The sequence below is a fragment of the Amblyraja radiata genome, chromosome 15 (genome assembly GCF_010909765.2).
Source record: "Amblyraja radiata isolate CabotCenter1 chromosome 15, sAmbRad1.1.pri, whole genome shotgun sequence".
NCBI lineage: Eukaryota > Metazoa > Chordata > Chondrichthyes > Rajiformes > Rajidae > Amblyraja > Amblyraja radiata.
In genome coordinates, this window is record NC_045970.1 from 44,566,920 (window position 1) to 44,581,882 (window position 14,963).

Below are 14,963 nucleotides of genomic sequence, written 5' to 3' on the forward strand. Positions count from 1 at the left end.
GGAACAATGTGCAAAGTCGGTATGTCAGGGGTTAATGACCAGAGAAGACAAAGGTACTGGAAGATTCGTCCTTCGAGTTTATTCCATCTGTCGATCTGTATTCGGAGTCTGCGCGTCTTAACAGGGTTTTTCTTTAAACGAGATGGATTCGAATAACGTTTCTTATTGTAACACGACACTTCCAGTAGCAAAAACCTCCCAGCCTATCTTTTGTCCAACATCGCCCATTGATTTCTTTTTCCTAATCAATATGGTGAAGAATCGCTGTCGTCTTATTGTTCGCTATACGCGAATATTCGTGCCATCCAAGAGTCAAAAAACTCCACCTGTTTCCTCTAGGTGGGATGCAGACGTATTTTATGTTGGATGTTTCCAGTGCTCTTGCAAAGGATGAAATATTTTACCCACCGAATTATTAACCTTAAATCTTCCAGGAAAGTCAGCAATTGGGTGGGTTTTTTGGGGGGCTCAGTCAATGATGGATTTTTCCCATTTAATATATATGTACATATACACACACACACACACACTGGTCATCATTTTCTTTGCAATGTTGTTGTAAAATAAATTTTGGGAAATCCACTATGCGATAATGAACAAAGAGAAATGGAGGAAAGTTTTCAAAGGTGGGGTTTTTATGGTAGGGCCAAGGGTTAATTTATAATTAACTTGGGTGATTCCAATTTTCTACCTCAATAAAGATGGCATACATACATTCCTTGAATTTTTTTTCCCCAGTTTTTTTTTAATGTACTCGGAGATATCTTTTGAGATGTGCCTCGGTCCGTCAGCATGTTCTTGGTAATGCAAACAATGCACAGGTGGAAGCTTGCATCCTGTTCATTTTTTTCATTAGGAGGAGATAATTGACTAATATCCATGTTATCTGACAAGTTGTGTCTTTGTTAATATATCTGGATGCGATAAGATAATATTGTGCATCATAAATGTGCTGGTCTCTTCACACCATGTCAAACATTGGGTGTGGCTTTCATGTAGGCATTTCAATCTTCTGGCTGTTGATTCTAACAGGAAGAGAAGTTATTCCCTACTAGTTGTTTACATTAGTAGAATTTTCAGTCAATGTTGTGCAATTGTGTTTAAAATTGTGCACTTTGAAGTCTTGTTGTTAGTTTTCCCAGTATTTTATGGCAGAAAAAATATTTTATTTTGTTCTAGACTCTCTGTGAAACCTCCAGACAATAACTAATGATTTAATTGAATAAGGATTTTGCACAAACCCATTGTGAGACTGATTGTTAATGTCATGATGTGCATTAACACTCCTCCTTTCTATTTCTGTACCTTCTGACCACTGAGGCAATTGGGCACGGGCAACACAGAGAGGGGAATAACCAGCTAGTTAAGGTTAATGACAGAGGCCGATTTATTTGCCTTCGTTTAGTTGCGGGTATAAATTTAGACCAAAAGGTTTTCATAATAGAGCAAGTGGTCGATGGAAGGATCAGGCACGTTGAGTCACATGCCCCATTGTTATGAGGTCATAAGTGAGAGGAGTAGAATTAGGCCATTCGGCCCATCAAGTCTACTCTGCCATTCATTCATGGCTGATCGATCTCTCCCTCCTAACCCCATTCTCCTGCCTTCTCCAGAGGCAGGATCTCTGGAGGACGTGGAGAGATGACTTTATGGATTGGGACTACTTGTATTTCACATCTCTTTCACCCCTTTTTCTCTCCTTTCATCTATCTATCTCTGGCCCTTGTCCGCCCACCTGCTAAACAAAACGCCTCTCACCTGTATCCACCTATCACTGACTTTCCTAGGCTCCACTGCTCATGCCCCCTACAGGGAACCTCGGCAATGATTCCATTGGGTCTTCCCGTTGCCCCTTTTTTTAATCCAGGTTGCCCCAACTACACCCCACCCATATGCTAATCCCCCACCATCCTCTCCCCCCCACCAGACCACGCCTCTACCTTAAATATATCCACTGACTTGGCCTCCACAGCCCTCTGTGGCAAAGAATTCCACAGATTCACCACCCTCTAACTGAAAAAAAAATCCTCCTCATGTCCTTCCTAAAAGAAAGTCCTTTAATTCTGAGGCTGTGACCTCTAGTCCTAGGCTCTCCCACTGGTGGAAACATCCTCTCCACATCCACTCTTTCCAAGCCTTTCACTTTGGAAGACACATTTTCCAATTTCAGTCAACTTACTCCCCCGGTGTTCGCTTCCCTTCCCTTCCTGTCCATCAGGGTTCTTCCTCCCACTGTTTACCTCTCACATTTCCATCATCCACATCCTCTCTACTTCAGTTTCTTCTTCCATGGCTAACCCTGCTCATACCCTCCTCCATCAAGCTCCATCTGCCCATTATCCCTGTGCATTCCTGGTGACATATTACCTACCAGCCTGTTTCACACCCCCCCCCCCCCCCCCCTCCTCCTTACCTCTTTGCACTGACCATCTTTCCTTCACACACTCGGCCCTGACGAATGGTCACACAAGAAACACCGACAATGCCTTAACCTCCACCGATGCTGCTCAAACTGCTGAGTTCCTCCAGCCGTCTTTGTTTTTGATTGATGAATTCAGGAACACTCTTTAAATTACATGGTGCCAGATTGATTACAACATGATATTGATGCGAAACCAAAAATTCACTTAGAAATTACTATGCAAATTGACAAGCAGGAAAAAAGCTGTCTTGCAGGATAATAACAAAATAAAACTCTTTCCTTGTAAACTCCCTGCAGTACTCGGATACCATTGTCTCTTTAAAAACACAGTTTGTCAATTTCACCACAGGTGGTCGTTGAAATTGACAAGCGATCACTTCTTCTTGTGCATTGATACTTTATTTAACAATGTGATGCACAGCTTTTAGTATTTTTAGCTCGCAGTAACAAAACTAAACATAGCTATCAAAAATACTTATTTTTGGAGGGAGAAAAAACTTTGAGCCTGAAACTATCTACCCCCAACCCCCCCCTTTTTTTCCCAATTGACATAATTATGTTCACAATGCGATTTTTAAAACATTTTTATTTTAAAAAAAAAATAGTGCAAGGTTTCTTAAGAAAGCAACCATTACGCTATAACAGAACTACCCGTACCATGTAATTGTGTTCATGATTTTTATCACAGTGTGATGTCTCAGTGAATATGCCTTTTGATCGTTGAATGACACCATTGTGGAAGAGAAAATGTTTGGTGCTTGCTCTTGTGTCAAAGGCATACAGTACAGTCTGGGACTCCGGGTTATCTTTGTGAGACAGACCATCTTGAAAGATGCATTTAGAGACTGGATTCCCTAAAATAAACCAGGCAAAGGTCATCTGATTCATCTGTGAAATATGTGACATCTCAGGACACCAGAAGGAAACTAGGTTGGTTTTCTGAACATTTATAACGCTAGGTTAACTCATCACTGCCTAAATGCACTCGGGAACACAAGAACATGGTGGCGTAGCGGTAGAGCTACTGCCTTACGGCGCCAGAGATCCTGGTTCGATCATGACTATGGGTGCTGCCCGTACGGAGTTTGTACGTCCTCCCCGTGAACTGCGTGGGTTTTCCCTGAGATCTTTGGTTTCCTCCCACACTCCAAAGACCTACAGGTTTGTAGGTTAATTGGCTTGGTATAATTGTAAATTGTCCCTAGTGTGTGTAGGGCAGTGTTAATGTGCGGGGGGTCACTGGTCGGTGTGGACTCGGTGGGCCGAAGGGCCTGTTTCTGTGCTGTATCTTTAAAAATAAAAAATAATAAAACAGGATGACGGTAGGCGCTCCTTGGAAATGTATTCCATCATTCATTTAGATAATTGCTGATCTGTATCTTAACCTCATTCACCCATCTCAGTTCCTTCACTCAAAACTCTCGCTGAACAATCATAGTATTGATGTTTTCAATAGAATTTGAGGGTGGGCGTTGCAGATTGGAGGAATAATGAATTTAGCAACCTGGGAGTCTGTGATGCCGAGTAACTTCCTGACATCACTCTTGGATGGAGTCACAATGTCGGAGTAACTCAGCGGGACAGGCAGTGTCTTTGGAGAGAAGCAATGGGCGACGCTTTGGGTCAAGACTTGAGACCCTTCTTCAGACTGAGACTCGGGAGAGGGAGGCACAGAGATGAGGAAGGGTAAGTTGTGAAAACGACAGATCAAAGCAGATGATGATAAGGGAATGTAGAATGGTTCATTGTTAGCGGAGGGTAAGGTGACAAAACGGCATACAGTCAGTAATGTTTAATCGGGAGGACAGTAGAACTAGTCGGAGAACTAGGACGGGAGGGACGAAGAGAGAGGGGAAAACAAGGGTTACTTCAAGTTAGAAATCTATAATCATACTGCTGGGTTGTAAGCTGTCCAGGCGACCTCTCTCTTAAATGGTTTGGCTCTATTTCAAAGCTTCAGGTCTTTTATTCTAGATGCGGTGACCAAAGGGAATGGATTTGCTCTCCAGAGTCAACCTTTCGATTCATTTTAAATACCGTTCATTTTTCTAAACTTTTCTAAAAAGTGCAGCCATTCCCCTTATATAATTTAATTCCGACCAAAGGGTTGTAGTCTTGACCTACCAGATGCTTTCATCATTTTGATGATAATGAAAACCTGTACAGTGTTTAGTACGGGTGTCTGAGGTTATGGGGAGAAGGCAGGAGAATGGGTTTAGAAGCGAGAGATAGATCAGCCATGGCGGAGTAGACTTGATGGATCGGATGGCCTAATTCTGCTCCTATCACTTATGATCTTACGATCTTATGATTTTCAGTCTGTGTTGGGTTTGTGATATCGATGGAATTTTATGTTTCGGTCCCTCAGTCATATGTTGAGCTGATGAATATTCTGTTGGTTTTTGCTCTTGTGATCTGCTTTCAGATGTAATTAAAACTTGCCCTTCGATTTTGTATGTGCAAGGTGACATAGTCATATCATGAATTGCATTATCTGAATTTACGATGTACAGGTGACATTTCTCAATGTGCCATTTGGCAGCTTTTAGTGGTTTGCAAATTTTGCGAAGTGAAATTGCAGATTAAGATTATAGCATATTTGGACCGACTTGTTATTTGTCAGTCAGGGCATTGTATATATTTGAGGATGGGATAGGGGGTAAAACCTGAACTGTATCCAGGAGCTCAAATCCTAGATCAAGGGTGGCACAGCGGTAGAGTTGTTACCTTGCAGACCCAGGTGCTGTCTGTACGCAGTTTGTGCGTTCTCCCCGTGACCGCGTGGGTTTTCTCCGGGTGCTCTGCTTCCTCCCACAGGCACAGGTTTGTAGGTTACTTGGCAAAAGTTGGCAAAATGGAACAGGCGCAGTGAAATTCTTTGCTTGCAAACCCAAGGTATGCAAACAGTCGCTATATAAATGGCACTGACAAAGTTACAAAGTGCACTTGCCGGCTCCTCCTTTGTTCTTCCCCTCCTCCCTGCGCCACCCCCCTCCCCCACCCCTCCACTCTTGGTCTTATCCCCTCCCCCTTCACGGTTGTTCCTCCGCACCCTCAGTGACCACCAACCATGGGTTGACCTGCGAGACTCCCACTGCTGAGGCCCCACCATTGCCGAGGTCCAGCCGCCGAGGCGATGAACCTCGTCCCTAACTGATCCCAGTGTGTAGGCTTGTGCTCGTGTTTGGGTGGATCCCCGGTTGGCATTGACTCGGCGATCTGAAGGGACTGCTTTCACGCTGCATCTCTAAAGTCTAAAGTAAATCTAATTCCCCTCTGATCACCAGCAGTCTACTTTCCTTTACTTGTCCCAATGGTAATGCACACTGGTGTTATCCAGTCCATCGTCATTGTCAACACAAGGTTCTAAATGGAGGATTCTGAGAGACAGTGTGTGCTGTACAGTGTTTGGCTTGGCAGGCCTGACTTTTTAGTTTGACTAACAGATGCAGCACGGAAACAGGCCCTTCGGCCCACCGAGTCCGCACCGACCAGCGATTCCCGCACACTTATACTATCTTACACACACTAGGGACCATTTACGATTATACCAAGTCAATTCACCTACAGACCTGTACATCTTTGGAGTGTGGGAGGAAACCGGGGGTCCCAGAGAAAACCCACACAGGTCATGTACAAAGTCCGTACAGACAACCACCTCAAATCAGGTTTGATCTCGGGTCTCTGGCGCTGAAAAGGGCCTGTCACTTTCAGGACCTAATTCATGACCTCTGTCGAGTTAGCCCTTGACTCGTACTCGCAACATGGTTGTCACAAGGTCGTAGGTAGGTCGTAGCAGGCCGTGATGTTGGTCGTAGGTACTTGTGGCATCAAGTAAGTCGGGGCGTTTTTCTAGCATGATGAAAAATGGCCACGAGTAAAAAAGGTCGTGTGAATTAGGTCGTGAAAGTGGGACAGACCCTTTAGGCTGCCATGCCATCGCTGTGCCACTGTGCGTGTCTGGTATGTTTCTGCTACATTAGGAATGCTAATTCCCAACAGTTTCTATCAATTCCGTGACAACTGATATGTTGAGGTTGCAGTGAACTTCACTGATAACGCATCCTTTGATTCTACCATGAACCTACTCGAGACACATTGGCTCACCCACCCACTCATGGCAGTGTGCCTAATTACTGGAACAAAGTAAAAGAGCCATTTTCAAGATAGCAGTAGCAAATGAGATGCTTATAAGGGAAACCCTATCCATCTATAATTGTACTTTCAGCTTTTTAAAAAGGATCCTTGGGAGATTTATTGGCATATGTTAAGGGGTATAGGAACATGAGTAAGCCTTTTAGCCCTTCGACTTTTTCACTGTTCAGTGAGATTGTCTGATTTCTATTTAAACCATATCTACATATCTTGGCTCCCCTCTTGTCTAAAGAGAAATTTATCAATCTGTTTTGAAAATTTCAAATGACTTGGCCTCAAACATTTTAGGGGAGAGTACCAGATTTTCAAATGTGATACAGTTTCGTGAAACTTGTACGTTAAATGTGTCCTATTCGAAAATTGTTGCTGATGATTGCACCTTGATCCTTCCGAGTCGGGTTAAGTATCACCACATTGTTTAAATCTCTTGCGCCATTGCTCAAATATCTTTTGTTCTTTTGCCTTCCTTTGGAACAAAATACCAATCGCTGCGAAGACAACTGGCTTTCTGTGTACGAAGAGATCTTGTGAAATAAAAATTGCTGGAAATACACAGCTGGTTGGACAGCATTAGTGGAGAGAGGAGCAGAGTTCAGGCAATGACCTGAAACATTAACTTTTTCACATGTGCTTCCTGGCCTGCTAATTTTTCCCAGCATTTTCTATGTTTGCTGCTTACTTTGTTTCAAGAACAGTAGTTTAGTTTAGAGATGAATTGCGGAAACATGTCCTTCAGCCAACCAAGCCCGCGATGACTAGCGTTCCCCGCACACTAACACTATCCTACACACTAGGGACAATTTGCAATTTTACTGAAGCCAATTCACCTGCAAACCAGTACATTTTTGGAGTGTGGGAGGAAATCGGAGCACCCGGCGAAAAACCACGCACTCACGGGGAGAACGTACAAACTCCGAACAGACAGCACCCGTAGGGATTGGACCCAGGTCTCTGGTGCTGTGAGGCAGCAACGCTACTGCTGCGCCACCGTGCCCCATTAACAGAGCTTGGCAATAGACTTTTTTAATCAATTATCTATCCTATTATAATTGTAATCTCATGACTTTCTCTTATTCGATCTACAGTCTCCAATCTAATAGTAACTTGAAAAGATAAATGAGAATTAAAATATTCCTGGGCCAAATAATACGATATAGAATTGAATGGTAGTGGCTGTGTGGGGAGAAATATATTGGTTTAGTGGTACAGCACGGGGAACAGCCTCTTCAGCCCACCGAGTCCGTGTTGACCAGCGATCCCTGCGCATTAACACTATCCCACTCACACTCTCACACCAATTTTTACATTTATACCAAGCCAATTAACCTACAAACCTGCACGTCTCTGGAGTGTGGTAGAAAACCGAAGATATCAGAGAAAACCCACGCAGGTCACAGGGAGAATGTAGAAACTCCATACAGACAGCACCCTTATTCAGGATCGAACCCGGGTCTCCAGCGCCCTAAGACAGCAGCTCTACTGCTACGACACCGAGCCACCCTATCTTTTACCCTTGGGAAGGATGGATATCTGGGAGTGTTGAGGGGTGGAATAACTCTATTTACATTGTAATTGTTTCCGGTTGTTTTCTGATAAATAGATAATTATTGGAAATAACAGTTCTTCTCATTGCATATTGTGACGATTGCTTAAGGATGACATCCGTTTTCAGTGGAAAACCGGAGGCTAGGTGGAGACCTGATGGAAGTATATAAAATTATGAGAGGCATAGACAGGGTAGACGGCCAAAACCTTTTTCATCAGGGTGGAAATGTCAAAGACTAGAGGGTGTTGCTTTATTGTGGGAGGAGCAATAGAAGATGTCTAGACAAGTATTTTACATGGTAGTGGGTGCCTGGTATGTATTGGCAGTGGTGGTGGTGGAGGCAGATATGGTAGTGGCATTTAAGATGATTTTGGATGGGCACATGGTTGTGGAGGGAATGGAGGTATATGGATCACATGCAGGAAGAGCTTAGTTTAACTTGGCATCACATTCGCCATTTACATTGCGGATGGAAGGACCTGTTCTTGCTCTGTATTGACCAGGTGCTTGCCCTGTGTATTTTCTGAATTGTGATCTACAAATTTAAACCAGCTTTATTTGTGTCAAAAATATTTACAGATGTTTTTACATTTGTGTTTTATTTTAGTTTGGCTTAATTTAGAGATACAGGTCCTTCGGCCCACCGAGTTCACACTGACCAATGATCCCCGTATATTAACACTACACACATTGGGGACAATTTACAATGATGCCAATGTCAATTAATCTTCAAACCTGTACGTCTTTGGAGTGTGGGAGGAAACCGGAGATCCCGGAGAAAACCCATGCGGTCACAGGGAGAACGTACAAACCCCGCACAGTCAGGATCGAACCAGGTCTCTGGCGCTGTAAGGCAGAAACTCTACCGCTGCACCACCCCATTTCCAAAACAGCTTCTTCACTTTCATATTTCTGACTGATATAAAAACATTTCAACTAAGAATGAATACAAAAGGTGGTGGGTGTATGAAACAAGCTGCCAGAGGAGGTGGTTGAGGCAGGGACTACTCCATCGTTTAAGGAACAGATGGATAGGTACATGGATAGGACAGGTTGGGAGGGATATGGGCCAAACGCAGGAGGGTGGGACTAGTAACTGGTACATGTTAGCTGAAGAAGGGTCTCAATACGAAACGTCGCCCATTCCTTCTCTCCAGAGATGCTGCCTCATCCGCTGAGTTACGCCAACATTTTGTGTCTACCTCCGAGAGATATTTCTTGTTCTCATAAACACTGTGTAGGCATTGCAGCTTGGAACGCGTTCACACATCACAGTGCACATGTTAAAATAAAGGCTGTTGTGAAAGATTGCAAGTCTGCTGTGATTACTGTCTCTGCTTATTTAAAGTCGTAGTCGTATATTTTGGTCATGTTCATTTAAGCATGCATTTGAAAGAAAGGGGCGCTGCCATTCTTTATCCACCCAAGCTCTGGTTTGTTTAAAAAGTCTGCTCTATTTTCAATACCTTGGAGTCATAGCCATAGTGATTCAGTGTGGAAACAGGCCCTTCGGCACAACTTGCACCCACCGACCAACATGTTCCAGCTTCGCTAGTACCACCTGCCCACGTTTGACCCATATCCCTACAAACTTGCATGGAAAGCAATGCCTGAACCGGCCCTGCTGAGTGCCCCCCACCTCCCATGGACTGTCTCCCTCAGATGGTCACGTCGCACAGACACATCTGCTCTTTAGTCTGTTTGAACTGTTTTACTGTTGTAATGTTCTTTTTACAAACCATGTTTCTCGGGGTATCTAAATCTAAATTTTATTAGTTGTTTAAGTTATGACATCGGATGGAAGCTGCAAACCCGAATCTCGTTGCACTTATGTGCAATGACAATAAAAGATATTATTATTATTATTATTACTAACTTGACCTATCCATATAACTTCTGATGGCATTGCAATAGCTTTGTTAGAATTTCCTTCAAACGATCACTTGCTTCTGATTTCTGTGCATAAGAATCGTTTAATATGTTGGCAGCTTTGTTGAGGCATCTTAGAGGGTTTTTTTAACAATGTCATCGGAAGTACTAAAAAAAAAAGAACAGCAGAATGTATTCCACTTCATTATGTGGGGCGTATTGAGTTATCTCACAGCGCCAGAGAACCGGGTTCGATCCTGACTATGGGTGCTGCCTGTATCGAGTGGGTTTTCTCCTATCCGGGTGCTCCTCCGGATGACATCGATGGGAATTCACTGTTCTCTGTCCCAGGGCAGCATTCCATGATGAAGATATTTCATAAAGCATGCAGCCAAACTCTGTGTGGATTGCATTGAATGTTCTAATTTCTTCAATTTTGAGTTCAGTTGATGTTCATTGCAACACTTCAACATATTGCACAGTGTCAGGTTGTTTTAGTTTAAAAACACAAGTCCGTGCCAGCCAGCGATCCTCGCAAACTAGCACTATCCTACACACACTAGGGAAAATTTACAAGCCAATTTACAAGCCTACAAATCTGTACGTCTTTGGAATGTGGGAGGAAACCAGAGATCCTGGAGAAAACCCACGGGGAGAAGGTACAAACTCCATACAGACAAGCACCCGTAGTCAGGATCGAACCCTGGTCTCTGGTGCTGTAGGGCAGCAACTCTACCACTACGCCACCGTGCCGACCTCCACACGTGGGGGACATTTTACAAAATCTTCAAAAATAGTTGACTATTGCAGAAACAAAATTTCCTCTAATTTCCTTGTTTTTAATTAGATTGTCTCTCTTTTTCTTCCTCCTTTAATTTGCAAAGTTAACTTTGGCACTGAAAATTAATATACAAAATAAACTTTGCCACTCCATGTACTATTTTTCAGGCATGACAAAACACTTTTGATTCATGGATCTAGTGCTTGATATGATCACCAGTTTATTTCTATTGCTCAATTTGAAATAAATCAAAAACTTTACCCAAACGGTGTAATAAATCTTAGGTACACAAAATTGCTGGGGAAACTCAGCGGGTGCAGCAGCATCTATAGAGCGAAGGAAATAGGCGACGTTTCGGGCCAAAACCCTTCTTCAGACTGATGGGGGGGTGGGAGAAAGAAGGAAAAGGGGAGGAGGGGGAGGAGCCCGAGGGCGGGCGGATGGGAGGGTGGGAGGAGACAGCTAGAGGGTTAAGGAAGGGGAGGAGACAGCAAGGGCTAGCAAAATTGGGAGAATTCAATGTTAATGCCATACGGACGCAAGGTCCCCAGACGGAATATGAGGTGCTGTTCCTCCAATTTCCGCTGTTGCTCACTCTGGCAATGGAGGAGACCCAGGACAGAGAGGTCGGATTGGGAATGGGAGGGGGAGTTGAAGTGCTGAGCCACCGGGAGTTCAGGTAGGTTATTGCGGTGTAATAAATCTTGCTGTTTTGTGCACAAATCGTGCACGTGCTATTGGATATGATTCAATGATTTGAAAGTGGTTGAAACTTACAGCGTGCAAAGAGGCTATTTAGCCGCTTTGGACAAGAACCGGGAAAAGAGTACATTGAGTGATACAATGTGGAAACAGGCCCTTTGGCTCAATTTGCCCTTAGTGACCAACATGTCCCATCGACACTAGTCTCACCTGCCTGCATTTGGCCCATATCCTGTTAAACCTGTCCTATCCATGTATCCTTTTAAATTGTTTCTTAAATGTTGCAATAGTCCCTGCCTCATCTGACAGCTTGTTCTATACATGCACCACCCTTTGGGTTGAAGTTTTGAAATACAGTATGGAAACAGGTCCTTCGGCCCACCGAGTCTGTACTGACCAGCACTATCCTACACACACACATACACTAGCGACAATTTTATTTTATATTCATACCAAGCCAATTAACATACAAACTTGTACTGTATGTCTTTGGAGTGTGGGAGGAAACCAAATTTCTTGGAGAAAACCCCCGCAGGTCACGGTGTGAACGTACAAACTCTGTACAGACAACACCCGTGGACAGGATCAAACACAGGTCTCTAGCTCTGAGGCAGCAACTCTACCGCTGTTCCTCCTCAGTAACGCCTCAGATTCCTATTAAATAAGGTAAGGGATAGGTCATTCGGCCCGTCAAGTCAACTCTGCCATTCAATCATGGCTGACCTATCTCTCGTTCCTTACCCCATTCTCCTGCCTTCTCCCCATTACCCCTGACACCCGTACTAATCAAGAATCTATCTATCTTTGCTTTAAAAATATCCATTGACTTGGCGCCCACAACCTTCTGCAGCAAAGAATTCCACAGCTTCGCCACCCTGCAATCTTTTCCTTTTACACCTTAATTTATTATTTAAGATTATTTACATTATTTCCACATCGTAGCTCAAACAACTTAAAGTGCTCGCTTTTCACATGAGTAACGGCTTCAGCTTTGAGTCTGTTGAGGGGGCGAGTTCCAAAATTCCATCACTCTTTGAATGAAACGAAATACTTAGCATACCACAGAACCTCTCCTAACCGTGTGTCCCACAGTTATTGAATTCTGTGTTGAATGTAGAGCCCTTGTACGTGTCTAAAACCCGACACTGGAGGTCAAACATTGCAGTAACGGCAGACTTAAGGGTTTCATTCACTGTGCTTGACAACTGGAAGTGTAGATTATTTGCAAGGAAACTGATGGTTGGCGATAGAATTTATTTGCAGTGGTAATGATCGACTTGTAACAACAAACCTTCAGTGACTCTCTGATCTAAGAGTATTCCCGGTGAGTAGCTATTACAGCTGAGCAGAGGAAGAAGGGTCCCGACGGCAAGTTACAGGACCCCGCAATCTATTGCAACTTGCAAAACTATTCCCATGAAGCAAAGGGTAACACGTTTAACCATGACATCTTGTGATTGATAACTTGGGAAATTCACATTCATCAGTTTTGTTTTGGCAGTGGTTACTTTCAGTTTAGATTCTCCCTATGTCTTTTCTTGCATGTCCTTTTAATGAACAACCCATTCCTTCTCTCCAGAGACGCTACCTTTGTCCCGCTGAGTTACTCTAGCATTTTGTGTCTATCTTCGGTGTAAAGTAGCATCTGCAGTTCCTTCCTACACATAGGAAGAGTCATGTAGCCAAATAGTAATTTCATTTCATTTAAAATTTCATATCAATGGGTCACTTCATTTCCCTTTCTTACATTTCCAAATTACTGCATCTTGGTTTCACGCTATGGGCAATAAAAAAAGTACATCCTCTGATTTCCGAACAAAAGATATAATATGCAATTGTAAAAGATGTTCGATGAATTAAGTTGAAAAGCAAAATGCTAATAAAAAAAACTAAGTGCTGGAAATGGTCTGCAGGTGAGGAAGCACCTGTAAACATTCACTGGAGAACATGGATAGGCGACATTAATGGTCGGGATCCTTCTTCAAACACCTTGTGTCTGAAGAGTCCCAACGAGAAACATCATCAATTCGTCTTCTCCAGAGATGCTGCCTGACGCGTTGAGTTACTCCAGCACTTTGTCTATTTTTTGTAGAGCAGCATCTGCAGTTCCTTGTGTCTCCAGTAAGAATTTACTGTTAACCTCTTCAAAAAATGCTGTCTAATCTGTGTTCAGCAGTTTGATTTAGTTTTCCTTCAGAACTAATGGTTGCTCTGAAATGTGGAGCATGCGTTTCCCTTCTATGCTTTTACTCAAAACAAATGTTGATGCCACCCTACTGTGTCAAATTGAACTCTGTCTGCTCTAGGCTTGACTTTGTAATTTAGTGTTATCTGTAAACATGGACATAGAACTTTGCTTCCACTATCAATCATGTGGAAAAAGTAATTCTTATGTTCGCTTCCACCCAGCTTCAGTTATAACCATATAAACCATATAACAATTACAGCACGGAAACAGGCCATCTCGGCCCTACAAGTCCGTGCCGAACAATTTTTTTCCCTTAGTCCCACCTGCCTGCACTCATACCATAACCCTCCATTCTCTTCTCATCCATATGCCTATCCAATTTATTCTTAAATGATACCAACGAACCTGCCGCCACCACTTCCACTGGAAGCTCATTCCACACCGCTACCACTCTCTGAGTAAAGAAGTTCCCCCTCATGTTACCCCTAAACTTCTGTCCCTTAATTCTAAAGTCATGTCCTCTTGTTTGAACCTTCCCTATTCTCAAAGGGAAAAGCTTGATCACATCAACTCTGTCTATCCCTCTCATCATTTTAAAGACCTCTATCAAGTCCCCCCTTAACCTTCTGCGCTCCAGAGAATAAAGACCTAACTTATTCAACCTTTCTCTGTAACTTAGTTGTTGAAACCCAGGCAACATTCTAGTAAATCTCCTCTGTACTCTCTCTATTTTGTTGACATCCTTCCTATAATTGGGCGACCAAAATTGTACACCATACTCCAGATTTGGTCTCACCAATGCCTTGTACAATTTTAACATTACATCCCAGCTTCTATACTCAGTTGAATTTTGAGATTCTACCTACCTCAACTTCTTCCAGATCATTAATATATATAATTTAAAGCTGCTCTCTATACTGATCAGTCTGAAGAAGGGTCCCGACCCAAGACGTCACCTCTCCATGTTCTCCAGGGATGTTGAATGACCCGCTGAGTTATTCCAACACTTTGTGTCTTTCACGGTCCTGGTCCGTAGGTGGCGCCACTTGTTATATTCTACTAGTTTTCTTATGCCCCTGTCCCACTTAAGAAACCTGGGGACTTTGCGCCCCACCCAAGGTTTCTGTGCGGTTCTCGGAGGTTGCAGGTGGTTGCCGGAGGTTGCAGGTAGTGGAAGCAGGTAGGGAGACTGATAAAAACCTCCGGGAACCGCACGGAAACCTTGGGTGGGGCGCAAAGTCTCCAGCGGTTTCCGTTCAGTTTTCCTAAGTGGGACAGGGGCATTACAGGACAAACCTTG

The 14,963-nt window shown here is 43.4% G+C and overlaps 1 protein-coding gene across 2 annotated transcripts in view; it reads left to right on the forward strand.

The window, feature by feature from the left end:
• Nucleotides 1-14,963, forward strand: part of ank3 (ankyrin 3) — a 523,147-nt gene that overhangs the window by 102,427 nt on the left and 405,757 nt on the right. The gene's annotated exons all lie outside the window — the stretch shown is intronic.